Raw genomic sequence first — 13,502 nt, 5'->3', positions numbered from 1 at the left:
TAGTATATAGAAGTAGTTTGTTCACTTTATTTCCTACCACACTGATGCTTCAATAGAGCTCTGCATGTTGCACTGCTCAAGTACCACTGCTGGCATGTTAAAGACCCAACCAAATCCGTTGGATTGCTTGGGCATCTTCAAAATGTACAATTTTTAAAATAGCACAGCTATACCCTCAAGCATTGAAGATTTACCGTAGTTAATATGTGCCACAAGGTGAAGGTGAACAGCCAGCTGTCGTGGTGCACATAAGGCACCAACGATATCGGTAAAAAACAGGATGGGGTCCTACAAGCTGAATTCAGGGAATTAGGAGTTGAACTTAAAAAGTAGCACCTCAAAGGTAGTAATCTCAGGATTGCTACCTGTGCCATGAGCAAGTAGGAATGTGTGGCTCGAGAGATGGTGCAAGAGGGAGGCATTCAAATTCCTGGGGCATTGGAACCGGTTCTGGGGGAGGTGGGACCAGTACAAACCAGATGGTCTGCACCTGGGCAGGACTGGAACCGATGTCCTAGGGGGGTGTTTGCTAGAGCTGTTGGGGAGGGTTTAAACTAATGTGGCAGGGGGATGGGAAACAATGCAGGAAGTCAGAAGGTAGTAAAACAGGAACAGAAACAAAAGGCAGTAAGGGGGAAAGTGTAAGGCAGAGACGTCATAGTCAAAAAAATCAAAAAGGGCCACAGTGAATAGGCCCAGTAATACTAAAAGGAATAAAACGGGAAGTAAGCAACACGGTAGGCTGTTACATGAAGATATGGGTTCAACGACAAGGAAAATTAGGAGAAAAGTTAAGAGGAAATATAACTTGGGAGAGGTTACTGATCGAGGTGTTAAGATTCAAAACAGAGGTATAAAAGCCAACATAAGTGTACTTTACCTGAATGCTCGTAGTATTCTGAATAAGGTAAATGAGTTGATGGCGCAAATCATCGTAAATGACTATGATTTAGTGGCCATTACTGAAACATGGTTAAAGGATGGTCACGACTGGGAGTTAAATATCCAAGGGTATCAAACTATTCAGAAGGACAGAGTAGATGGTAAGGGAGGTGGTGTAGCTCTGTTATTTAAGGATAACATCCGAGCAATAGTAAGGGATGGCATCGGTGCTATGGAGGATAAGGTTGAATCCATTTGGGTGGAAATCAGGAATAGTAAGGCGAAAAAGTGACTGATAGGAGTAGTCTATAGGCCACCAAATAGTAACATTATGATGGGGCAGGCAATAAACAAAGAAATAACTAATGCATGTAGAAATGGTACAGCAGTTATCATGGGGGATTTTAATCTACGTGTCGATTGGTTTAACCAGGTCGGTCAAGGCAGCCTTGAGGAGGAGTTTATAGAATGTATCCGCGATAGTTTCCTAGAACAGTATGTAATGGAACCTACGAGGGAACAAGCGTTCCTAGATCTGGTCCTGTGTAATGAGACAGGATTGATTAATGACCTCATAGTTAGGGATCCTCTCGGAAGGAGCGATCACAATATGGTGGAATTTAAAATACAGATGGAGGCTGAGAAGGTAAAATCAAAAACTAGTGTTTTGTGCTTAAACAAAGGAGATTACAATGGGATGAGAGAAGAGCTAGCTAAGGTAGACTGGGAGCAAAGACTTTATGGTGAAACAGTTGAGGAACAGTGGAGAACCTTCCAAGCGATTTTTCACAGTGCTCAGCATAGGTTTGTACCAACAAAAAGGAAGGACGGTAGAAAGAGGGAAAATCGACCGTGGATATCGAAGGGAATAAGGGAGAGTATCAAATTGAAGGAAAAAGCATACAAAGTGGGAAAGATTAGTGGGAGACTGGAGGACTGGGAAATCTTTAGGGGGCAACAGAAAGCTACTAAAAAATGCTATAAAGAAGAGTAAGATAGATTATGAGAACTAACTTGCTCAGAATATAAAAACAGATAGTAAAAGTTTCTACAAATATATAAAACAAAAAAGAGTGGCTACGGTAAATATTGGTCCTTTAGAGTATGAGAAGGGAGATTTAATAATGGGAGATGAGTAATAGGCTGAGGAACTGAACAGGTTTTTTGGGTCGGTCTTCACAGTGGAAGACACAAATAACATACTAGTGACTGATGGAAATGGTTTGATGGAAATGAGGCTATGACAGGTGAGGACCTTGAGATGATTGTTATCACTAAGGAGGTAATGATGGGCAAGCTAATGGGGCTAAAGGTAGACAAGTCTCCTGGCCCTGATGGAATGCATCCCAGTGTGCTAAAAGAGATGGCTAGGGAAATTGCAAATGCGCTAGTGATAATTTACCAAAATTCACTAGACTGGGGTGGTCCCGGCGGATTGGAAATTAGCAAATGTGACACCACTGTTTAAAAAAGGAGGTAGGCAGAAAGCGGGTAATTATAGGCCAGTGAGCTTAACTTCGGTAGTAGGGAAGATGCTGGAATCTATCATCAAGGAAGATATAGCGAGGCATCTGGATGAAAATTGTCCCATTGGGCAGACGCAGCATGGGTTCATAAAGGGCAGGTCGTGCCTAACTAATTTAGTGGAATTTTTTGAGGACATTACCAGAGCGGTAGAAAACAGGGAGCCAATGGATGTGGTATATCTGGATTTCCAGAAAGCCTTTGACAAGGTGCCACACAAAAGGTTGCTGCATAAGATAAAGATGCATGGCATTAAGGGTAAAGTAGTAGCATGGATAGAGGCTTGGTTAATTAATAGAAGGCAAAGAGTGGGGATTAATGGGTGTTTCTCTGGTTGGCAATCAGTAGCTAGTGGTGTCCCTCAGGGATCAGTTGGGCACACAATTGTTCACAATTTACATAGATGATTTGGAGTTGGGGAACCAAAGGCAGACGACACTAAGAAGAGTGGTGATGCAAAAAGTGCAGAGGATACTGGAAGTCTGCAGAGGGATTTTGACAGGTTCAGTGAATGGGCTAGGGTCTGGCAGATGGAGTACAATGTTGACAAATGTGAGGTTATCCATTTTTGTAGGAATAACAGCAAACGGGATTATTTAAATGATAAAATATTAAAACATGCAGCTGTGCAGAGAGACCTGGGTGTGCTAGTGCATGAGTCGCAAAACGTTGGTTTACAGGTGCAACAGGTGATTAAGAAAGCGAATGGAATTTTGTCCTTCATTGCTAGAGGGATGGAGTTTAAGACTAGGGAGGTTATGCTGCAATTGTATACGGTGTTAGTGAGGCCACACCTGGAGTATTGTGTTCAGTTTTGGTCTCCTTACCTGAGAAAGGACGTATTGGCGCTGGAGGGTGCGCAGAGGAGATTCACTAGGTTAATCCCAGAGCTGAAGGGGTTGGATTACGAGGAGAGGTTGAGTAGACTGGGACTGTACTCGTTGAAATTTAGAAGGATAAGGGGGAATCTTAGAGAAACGTATAAAATCATGAAGGGAATAGATAGGATAGATGCGGGCAGGTTGTTTCCACTGGCGGGTGAAAACAGAACTAGGGGGCATAGCCTCAAAATAAGGGGAAGTAGATTTAGGACTGAGTTTAGGAGCAACTTCTTCACCCAAAGGGTTGTCAATCTATGGAATTCCTTGGCCAGTGAAGCAGTCGAGGCTCCTTCATTAAATGTTTTTAAGATAAAAGATAGTTTTTTGAAGAATAAAGGGATTAAGGGTTATGGTGTTCGGGCCGGAAAGTGGAGCTCAGTCCACAAAAGGTCAGCCATGATCTCATTGAATGGTGGAGCAGGCTTGAGGGGCCAGATGGCCTACTCCTGCTCCTAGTTCTTATGTTCTAATGTTAAAGGACCAAACTATTCTTGGGAGTGGTGCAGCGAGATCTAGATGTTCTAATCACAATTCGATAAGTGTGCAAGGGCAACAAGTAATTAAGCAGGCTAACAGAATGCTATTCTTTATTATGAGAGGAATTGAGCAGAGATGTGAGGATGTTTCGCTTCAGTTATACAGGGATTGGTGAGATTACTTCTTGAATAGCGTGTGTAGTTTTGGTCTCCTTTTTAAGGAAAGATGTAACTACGTTGGAGGCATTTTGGAGGAGGTTTACTAGACTGATACCTGGAATGAGCGGGATGTCTTATGAGGATAAGTTGGATCGGCTGGGCTTGATTCCACTGGAGTTTAGAAGAGCGAGGGGCGACTTGATTGAAGTATACAAGATCCTGAAGGGTCTTCACAAGGTGGTTATGGAGCGGGTGTTTCCACTTGTGGGTGAGTCAATAATTAGGGAACACTTTTAAAATAAGGGGTTGCCCTTTTAGGATACAGATGAGAAATGTTTCTCTTGTGGGCTCACCGACTTTGGACTTGTCTGTCTCAGAAGGCGGTCATTGAATATCTTTGAGGCAGAGGTAGCTAGATTGTTGTTAGCCAAGGGAGTCAAAGGGTATTGGGTGAAGATAGAAATGTGGAATTAGAAACAAAAACACATTAGCCATGATCTTAATAATTGGCAGAGCAGCCTTGAGGGGCCAAATGGCCTACTTGTGTTCCTATTATGTAAGTTTGCATTTTACTTTAACCGAATGCACTAGAAAGGCAGCAAGGCTAACCTGGCTTCTTTGGGATAATTTTCCTGATTGGCCAATGCCATTTGTAAAAATAGTAAAGACGTAACATTCCATATGTGGGTTCCTGTGTGGATGTTCTAGAATTCAGGCAAGAGATGATATGTTCTTTTCACAATTTTACGTAAAAGCTGCAGTGTCATTTTTAAAACCATAAATAAAAGCAGCTACAGATTTCTGATGTATGTCTCACCAGTGATAAATTTAGCTTAAACTGCATCTGTTATGGAAATGCATTTTTATACTTCACAGCAATTGGCCGATAGCATCTCAAAAGTTTTAATGAATCACGTTTGGGAGTTTAATAGAATATTTTTGTGCGATAATATGAAGTGTAACTGCTGAAAAGAAAGAAAGAAAACATGTCATGCACGAAAGGCATGTTTCTGCTGTGTTACAATTCATTCCTTGTAGAAGCACTAAACCAGTTCTTGAATTATGCAGTTTTGATTGGAAAGATGCTGCATTTGGTTCTTGCAAATCATTGCTGTTTGCTGGAGGCAGGCTCTACGTTTAAGGACTGGAATGCTGCATAATGCTATGATCAGGAGTTGGACAAGAAAGGAACCTTTTTGCATTCATATCCGCTGTGTGTGTGCGTGTTATATTTATTTATATATGTATATATATATTGTTCCATCGTCTCAAAGCATTTAACACAATTTTACTCTATAACCGCTGTGATACATTCCTTTGGGAAGGAAGGTAGGTTGAAACTCGTGATAAGCACGCCACCTGTCTGTCGATTTGCAGAGCTTATTCTATCGGCTCAGAGTGGTTGCATCATCAAAGTGATCATATTCAACCCCTTGACAACGATATATGTATTAGCTGTAGCCAGGGAACAGGGAGGAGAACATTCAAGCAAGATTCTGCAAAATCAGGTGTAAAACACATTTGCCATCCGCCTATTTATCAGAGGTCATTTTTAAAAAGAAGCTTTGTTGTTTCCTGTTGTTAGCCAAAATACTAAAGGATATAAGTCTGGCCTACATCAGATTTTTCAGTGCTTTTAGACACGTTCTTGTTGTTTACATTTGCTTTTTTTTTTGTACCTTTTTGCCTATTTTTCAATAACTTGGACCATCAGCAAGCTGCGTGACATCACGTTTTGTTGACAAAACCCTGATCTAGCAGCAGTGGCTGGTCTCCGTAATCGGGAAAATGCCACAATCTCTGGCTGTGCGGGTAAAATTGTTAATTGTGGATTTGAAGATGGTGATGATCCGTCGAGCTTCTCAGAGCTTAGAATTCCCCATTTAACATCAGGTCAAGACCCTGATCTGTAGGAGTCCATTTGTCGCATTAATTTTTTTATTAAAACAAACAATCTTTGTGCATAGGCCAGTGTATTATTCTGTCCTTTAATTTATATTTTAATTGTCTCTAACTATATCACAATGTTTGATTGCTAGTTTCATTTTGTATTGTCATTACCATTCGGCACCTGCTGCCATGATGGTATTTCAACAAACCAATGCTGTCTTTCTCTATCTTATCTACCCGTTTCAGTCCCCAGTCCACGGATAGTGATTGGATGTAACTGCCTTCTGGGCACCCTACTTGAAATGAACTATTTTGAATAGTTTACCAAAGTGCTGCCGAGATTTTACTTTACCTGGGCGGCGTGGTAGCACGGTGGGTAGCACTGTTGCTTCACGGCTCCAGGGTCCCAGATTCGATCCCGGCTTGGGTCACTGTCTGTGCAGAGTCTGCACGGTCTCCCCGCACCTGCGTGGGATTGCTCCGGGTGCTCCGGTTTCCTCCCACAAAGTTCCAAAAGACGTGCTTGTTAGATGAATTGGGCATTCTTAATTCTCCTTCAGTGTACCTGAACAGGTGCCGGAATGTGGCGACTAGGAGCTTTTCACAGTAACTTCATTGCAGTGTTAATGTAAGCCTACTTGTGACAATAAAGATTATTTCCTTTCCTTTCCATTTCCTTTTAGTCCAAAAATATGCAACAACTCCACAACAAGATTACATTGTGTTTCATTAGGGATAAAGGGGGTTAGAGAATTTTGTATTGCCTGCAGTTTCTTATTAAAAGAAGAGACTTTATTGGATTCAAAGGTTACTTTCCTGCTTGCCGATTAACGAAAGCAGTCACATTAGATATTTTATTCCAGGAGCACTTGCATAGTAATGATGACCGCCTCTTCTCTTGTCCCAGCCCGCTCATTCCCACAGTAGGACATTGCGGTTAGAAAGTGAGAACATCAGAATGTCTCTTGTTTGGGAACATGGACTTCAAAGTAATCCAAATCTGTAGTCAAAACGTATTGTTAATATTAACGAAGAACAAAGAAAAGTACAGCAGAGGAACAGGCCCTTCGGCCCTCCAAGCCTGCACCGAACATGCTGCCCGTCTAAACTAAAATCTTCTGCACTTCCAGGGTCCGTATCCCTCTATTCCCATCCTATTCATGTATTTGTCAAGATGCCTCTTAAACGTCACTATCGTCCCTGCTTCCACCACCTCCTCCAGCAGCGAGTTCCAGGCACCCACTACCCTCTGTGTAATCTGCTTCCACCTCCTCCGGCAGCGAGTTCCAGGCACCCACTACCCTCTGTGTAATCTGCATCCACCACCTCCTCCGGCAGCGAGTTCCAGGCACCCACTACCCTCTGTGTAATCTGCTTCCACCACCTCCTCCGGCAGCGAGTTCCAGGCACACACTACCCTCTGTGTAATCTGCTCCCACACCTCCTCCGGCAGCGAGTTCCAGGCCCCACTACCCTCTGTGTAATCTGCTTCCACCTCCTCCTCCGGCAGCGAGTTCCAGGCTCCCACTACCCTCTGTGTAATCTGCTTCCACCACCTCCTCCGGCAGCGAGTTCCAGGCACACACTACCCTCTGTGTAATCTGCTTCCACCTCCTCCTCCGGCAGCAAGTTCCAGGCTCCCACTACCCTCTGTGTATCTGCTTCCACCACCTCCTCCGGCAGCGAGTTCCAGGCACACACTACCCTCTGTGTAATCTGCTTCCACCACCTCCTCCGGCAGCGAGTTCCAGGCCCCACTACCCTCTGTGTAATCTGCTTCCACCTCCTCCTCCGGCAGCGAGTTCCAGGCTCCCACTACCCTCTGTGTAATCTGCTTCCACCACCTCCTCCGGCAGCGAGTTCCAGGCACACACTACCCTCTGTGTAATCTGCTTCCACCTCCTCCTCCGGCAGCAAGTTCCAGGCACACACTACCCTCTGTGTAATCTGCTTCCACCTCCTCCTCCGGCAGCAAGTTCCAGGCCCCACTTCCTTTCCTTTCAATTCACTTCAATTTCTTTAGCAGTTGTACATACTTTGTTATTGTACAAATGTGCTCTTTCTCATGCCTCGGATTATAACTGATTTAATCACCTTGTCAGTATTGCCAAATGTCTGTATTTCACTTAATACTGCACTTTATAAAAACAAAGGTCCTTTACCACCAATTTACATTGCAATCATTCAGAATGTGCAGAAAATAAAAGACCTGCCTCCCCAACAGAGGAGAAGGTCGAATGCAGATGGCTAATTTGACCTTGTTCCATACGGTGAATATTTCTTTACTTTCAACTGTTTCACGTTACACAGTTGCCAACGATTCGTTGGCTTCCTGCTCAAAACGAGCATTGAGTTCATTGAGGAGGGGTGCTCTGTTGCCAGAAATTCTACGTGGATTTTCTTTGTAGCTCGTTATAGTGTTGCAGCCTTGCCACAACCAACAAGTATCCGTGTTGTTGGTCTGGGACTAGCTTTGCCTGGTATTGCCTCTCTGCATCCCTGTTGGCATTGCGGAGTTGTACCTAGATTTCTTGTATAGGTCAGGGTCACCCACCATGAACGCCTCAGTAGTTCAGTAGGGTGTGGAGTTCAGTAGGGTGTGGATCTACCCGGTTAAACCATAATTTGGTCTAAGGCATGTACTACCTTCTTTGGCACGCAGTCCTTGACACACTGATGAAGTCTATGACGGTAGTGGCATACTCGCCTGAGTTGGATGTCTTGAAAAGGCTTACATTAGCAGTTGAATTTCAACGGCAGTTGTGATTTAGCAACATTTAGCAGTAAACTATAGATTGTGCACTGAAACGTGGGGAGAAAGATGTTTAGTGAAATATGAACTGCAACCTTTCTTTAGGCAAACGTACATAAGTAGCTATGCTGAAACTGGTGAATATTAACTTGGTTTCAAGTGGATTTTTTCTTTCTAAATGCTGGTGTCTTGGGAATTGTGTGATTAGCTTTTATCCATGTTTGTGTTTTTTTTATGGCTTTTTCATAGTGGAAGACACAACATTATTGCTGTCAGCATCCAAGCCACTCATTCATTACAAATTGTGTTTGTCATGTAGCTGATGTGCATGTCTCTTTATAGCAACTAGTAGACAAATAAATTAATTGGAAAACATTTCGTTACTCTGTTGAATGGTGTGAACTATTTTATTTTTCCTTAAAATTTTCATGAGCGTGGACGCAGTAATCAAATGCAAATATTCAATATATTGACTCAAATATGAAGCTTTTATGCAGGGTGTTTAACGGCTGCAAAATTATTGACTTATGCCATGAAAGTTTAGAAACAGATCATTAAAAAAAAAGATAGTTCCTATTTGGCACTGTTAGAATTGCAAATATTACAATTCATTTTTCAATAAGCTTTAAAAAAAGGAAAATTGTTTTATGTGTAATTCCAAGCGAACATTGATGTTTACACTCTTGACTACCCCTCACAAAGGGTGTAGTAGTTACAAATACAGGAAGAATGCATGAATGTGTCACGTTAGCTGATTTGAAGTAGGAACAGAATTAACACAGTACTTGGCCAACTGTCTTATTGATGTATATATATAAGCATAAAATCTAATGGGATGAAAGTGTGCCAACTAATTTTAATACTTTTACAAGGTGCATCAAGTTTTCCCAAATATGTGATGTTTGTAATGTATATTGCCATTGTTGATTTCATCTCTTAGTATCACTTTGTTTAGTTTGGTTCAATTGATCTGTGCCCGAGGATTTGGTTATCAAAACGGTCGTCCACCAGCTGCAGCCATTCCTTTACTGTTAAGGTGGAACCTTGCACCGAAAATTGTGCTCAAAGCTTCTCTCTCTGGCCGAGCGTAACTCATTTCTGTGTTAGTAAGAGCGCATTACGCAAATGCTATCGGTCGTTCATCTCCTGAAGGCATAATGTGCGAGACAACTGCACCAACCCCCTAGGGTGAGGCATCACAAGCAAGTTGCAGATTCATCTTGGGGATTCTAATGAACTTTGGTCAAGCATCTTTCACTTTATTGTAACCATTTTCCCATTGTCCTAACCTGTGCCAGGCCTGTTTGACACATGGCAAAGTATGTAAAGGCTTCGATTGTGTTGCCAAATGCAACACCAATTTGCCATACCAATTGATTAATCCCTAAAGACACAGTTTGAGGACGTGGTGCTTCAAAATTGCCGAGATTTTCTTCAGTTCTTTGTGTAAACCACCTGTTCCTGTTCACTAAAAACTGGTGCCCAGTATGTTATCTAAATAACATTGCAACCCATTTAGAATTTGATCCATCGATCTTTGAAAAAGAGCAGGCGCAGATTCCAGGAGATGTGTTCTGAAAGGAAATCTGTTCTGTAAGGAAATCTTCTGAAACGAAACAGACCTTTGTGCGTGACGATGGTGTGTATTGGCTGTGATTTGGCAGCCACATTCATCTGCAGATACGCCTGCGAGAGATCAATTTTATTGAATTTCAGCACTCCAGAAAGTCCAGCAAACATAATGATCTGCGCACAAAACTGGGTCAGTAGTTTAATAACCTCCACAAATTCTCACTGAGCCATCCCGTCTTAATACAGGAACGATTGGTGTTGCCCCATCACTTGTAGCATCAGGTTCAACAACTTTACCAATCTTTCTAGCTCTTCAACTTTAGTCCTAATGGCCTATGGTACTGTTCTGATTTTGAGACATTTGGCAGTGCTGTCTGGCTTGATTTTTAGGTTTTGCTGAGTGAACTAGATTCTGTAGCAGCACAAATGTTTTACGGCCACCTGAGCTGAGAAATGTTACGACCTTTAGGTCCTCCGTGTCTGATTTTCTATTAGAAACCATTAGAATCTGTCCTCGTATGAATTCCATGTATCATAATCCTCCATGGTGCCGTTTCTCCAGCTATTTTTGGATCTTGGCTCCTACACTTTCCACTTTTTTAAATGGAAAGTATAGCACAAAAAAAATCCTTTTAACAAGCAATTTGGAATTCCTTTCCGTTTTGTCTGACTTTTACCACCGATTAGTGGCCCATGTATAGTCAGCAGACTTCGAGATCTCCATTTGCCACAGCCCATGTAGCTTCACCACATGCGCAGTCCCTGCAACCCAGACCCCACTCACGTCAACACAAGCAAGCCTTCCCCAACTGGCGGTCTCCTTACTCACAGTTACAGTGTAAAGTACTGTGCATGAGTACGATCCCGAGACATTGCTCCTGGTGGTGTATCGCTGTTAGTCGACAAAATCATCTTTCAAGTGATTTTTCTGCCTCAGTCTTCGTCGCCAGTTTCCCTCGTCCAAAATCTCATTGCCAGTTTTCCCTTCTGTTATGTTTCTTCGTTGCCGCAGACAGAAAAAGTATGGATGTGCACAAACTCTGGATTCTTGTAGAATACAATGAGAGATTTATTAGAGATGTTGCTCTTACAATCAAGATGGTGTTCTACCCAAAGTCTGCGCAAACACTCTGCTGATGTCACTACACACCACGTGATGCATAACCAGCAGGAATGTATCCTCTGATACGTAACTAACTCACCACCTGACACCCTAAAGCTTGCCCACCATCTACAAGGCACAAGTCAGGAGTGTGATGGAATACTGACACTTGCCTGGATGAATGCAGCTCCAACAATACTGAGGAAGCTCAACATCATCCAGAACAAATCAGCCCGCTTCATCAACCACCACCTAAAACAACCACTCGCACAGCCACTAGCAGCAGTGTACACACCTACAAGAGGCACTGCAGAAACTCACTAAGCCTCCTTCAACGGCACTTTCCAAACCCACGACTTCTACTACCTAGAAGGACAAGGGCAGCAGACACATAGAATCACCACCTGCAAGTTCCCTTCCAATCTACTCACCTTTCTAACTTGGAACTATATCAGTCGCTGGTCAAAAACCTGAAACTCCCTCCATGACAGCACTGTGGATGTTACTACACCAGATGGACTGCAACAGTTTGTGATAAATGTAGAAATTGTTATGGTTTATATTGTATATTCTGTTGCAGTAAAGTAATTAAAACCCTTGGTTTAATATACAGTATGTCTACTAAAGCTGCAGTTAAGATGTTGTAAAAGGTGATGTAATTATTGTTTCCTACCATTTACATGTGCATAGAGATGGCTAATAAAACATTATTTATATTTTGGTGGTTCCCTGGGGTATAAATAATTTGAGGGATTGCATTTAGTCCCAGCTAAACAGGTCATGGAACTTAGTGGGATACAGATGATGTAATTCATAGGAGGAACCAGGTCTGTCTGTAGTTTTGCAGTCTCTGATAGGATGTTAAGTTGAATAGCTATTAGGTTTAGCAGTTCGCCATAGGATTTGAGTCTGACAAGATAGAAGGATTTTCAGGTTGTTCCTGAAAGGGTGTCTCTCTCCAACGGTCTGCACAGATAAACCAGTAACCCTGGTTGCTAACTTTTATTTCTAAGTCGCATCCAACACTGTATTGGGTTGCTTAATTTGTATTAGTGGCAGATACTAAGTTAAAGTTTTTCATTTTATTTAAGAACAGTTTAACTGTTAATTGTGAATCTATCTCTTTGATAATGTGGTTAATCAGTGTTTAAATAAAGTTTGTTTTAACATAAACGATAGCTATTGGTCAGCGCCATCATTCCTGGGGTGAGGTATCCTTTCCTCACAGTTTTACAAATTGAAAAAGATCGTCCGGTATCCTAACAAACATAGAACATAGAACAGTACAGCACAGAACAGGCCCTTCGGCCCTCGATGTTGTGCCGAACAATGATCACCCTACTTAAACCCACGTAACCCGTATACCCATAACCCAACAATCCCCCCATTAACCTTACACTACGGGCAATTTAGCATGGCAAATCCACCTAACCCGCACATCTTTAGACTGTGGGAGGAAACCGGAGCACCCGGAGGAAACCCACGCACACAAGGGGAGGACGTGCAGACTCCACACAGACAGCGACCCAGCCGGGAATCGAACCTGGGACCCTGGAGCTGTGAAGCATTGATGCTAACCACCATGCTACCGTGTGGCCCCTAAACATTGGTGTCTGTTAGGTACCGTAACAAGTTCACGAAGGTAGCTCACCTCCACCTTCCCCAGATCAGTTCGGGATGAACTACAAATGTTGGCCTTGCCAGCGGTTCTGACATCAGACAAAATAATTAAAATGAAGCCTCCTTTTTCAGCACTTCAGAACTTTGAATGTCCTTGTCTACCTCCGTCTCCCTTTCTCTTACAGGACATAGCTTTTAAAAACCCAAACCTGGAATTGTCTCACCCTGATCTGTCTCTTTTTGTCCACTTTCAACCGAGATAGGGTCCTATGATATTGGCCTTGGCCATTCAATTGCACTTGTTAATTAAAACAAAACTCAGTAATGTAGAACAAAGACTATTGGTCAATACTGAAACCCTATACCATGTCCAAAAAATCTGGTACAGTAATCTTCAGTAAGGTGAAGAATGGTTTTGTATGCTTTTGAAAATGTTGGAAATCTTAAGAGCCTCAAAATGGATGATAATTTAAATATCGACGTGCTTAAATGTGTACAAAACGTCAAAAGCTCAATATTTGCTCTGCATTTTACTGATGAGTGATTAGTTTTGCGACGCAAGGCCTCGCAAGGGATTTTAAAGATTATTCGTCTTGCTGGCTGTATCAAGTCATGGCTTTATTCTCTGACCTTTTGAAAAATAA

General features: G+C 42.5%; 1 protein-coding gene across 1 annotated transcript in view; it reads left to right on the top strand.

The window, feature by feature from the left end:
- The window catches only part of rptor (regulatory associated protein of MTOR, complex 1), a 415,805-nt gene that overhangs the window by 364,419 nt on the left and 37,884 nt on the right, over positions 1–13,502 (top strand). The gene's annotated exons all lie outside the window — the stretch shown is intronic.

The sequence above is a fragment of the Scyliorhinus canicula genome, chromosome 18 (genome assembly GCF_902713615.1).
Source record: "Scyliorhinus canicula chromosome 18, sScyCan1.1, whole genome shotgun sequence".
Taxonomy (NCBI): domain Eukaryota; kingdom Metazoa; phylum Chordata; class Chondrichthyes; order Carcharhiniformes; family Scyliorhinidae; genus Scyliorhinus; species Scyliorhinus canicula.
Note: the sequence above shows the minus strand (reverse complement) of the source record. Positions and strands in the feature narration are given on the sequence as shown.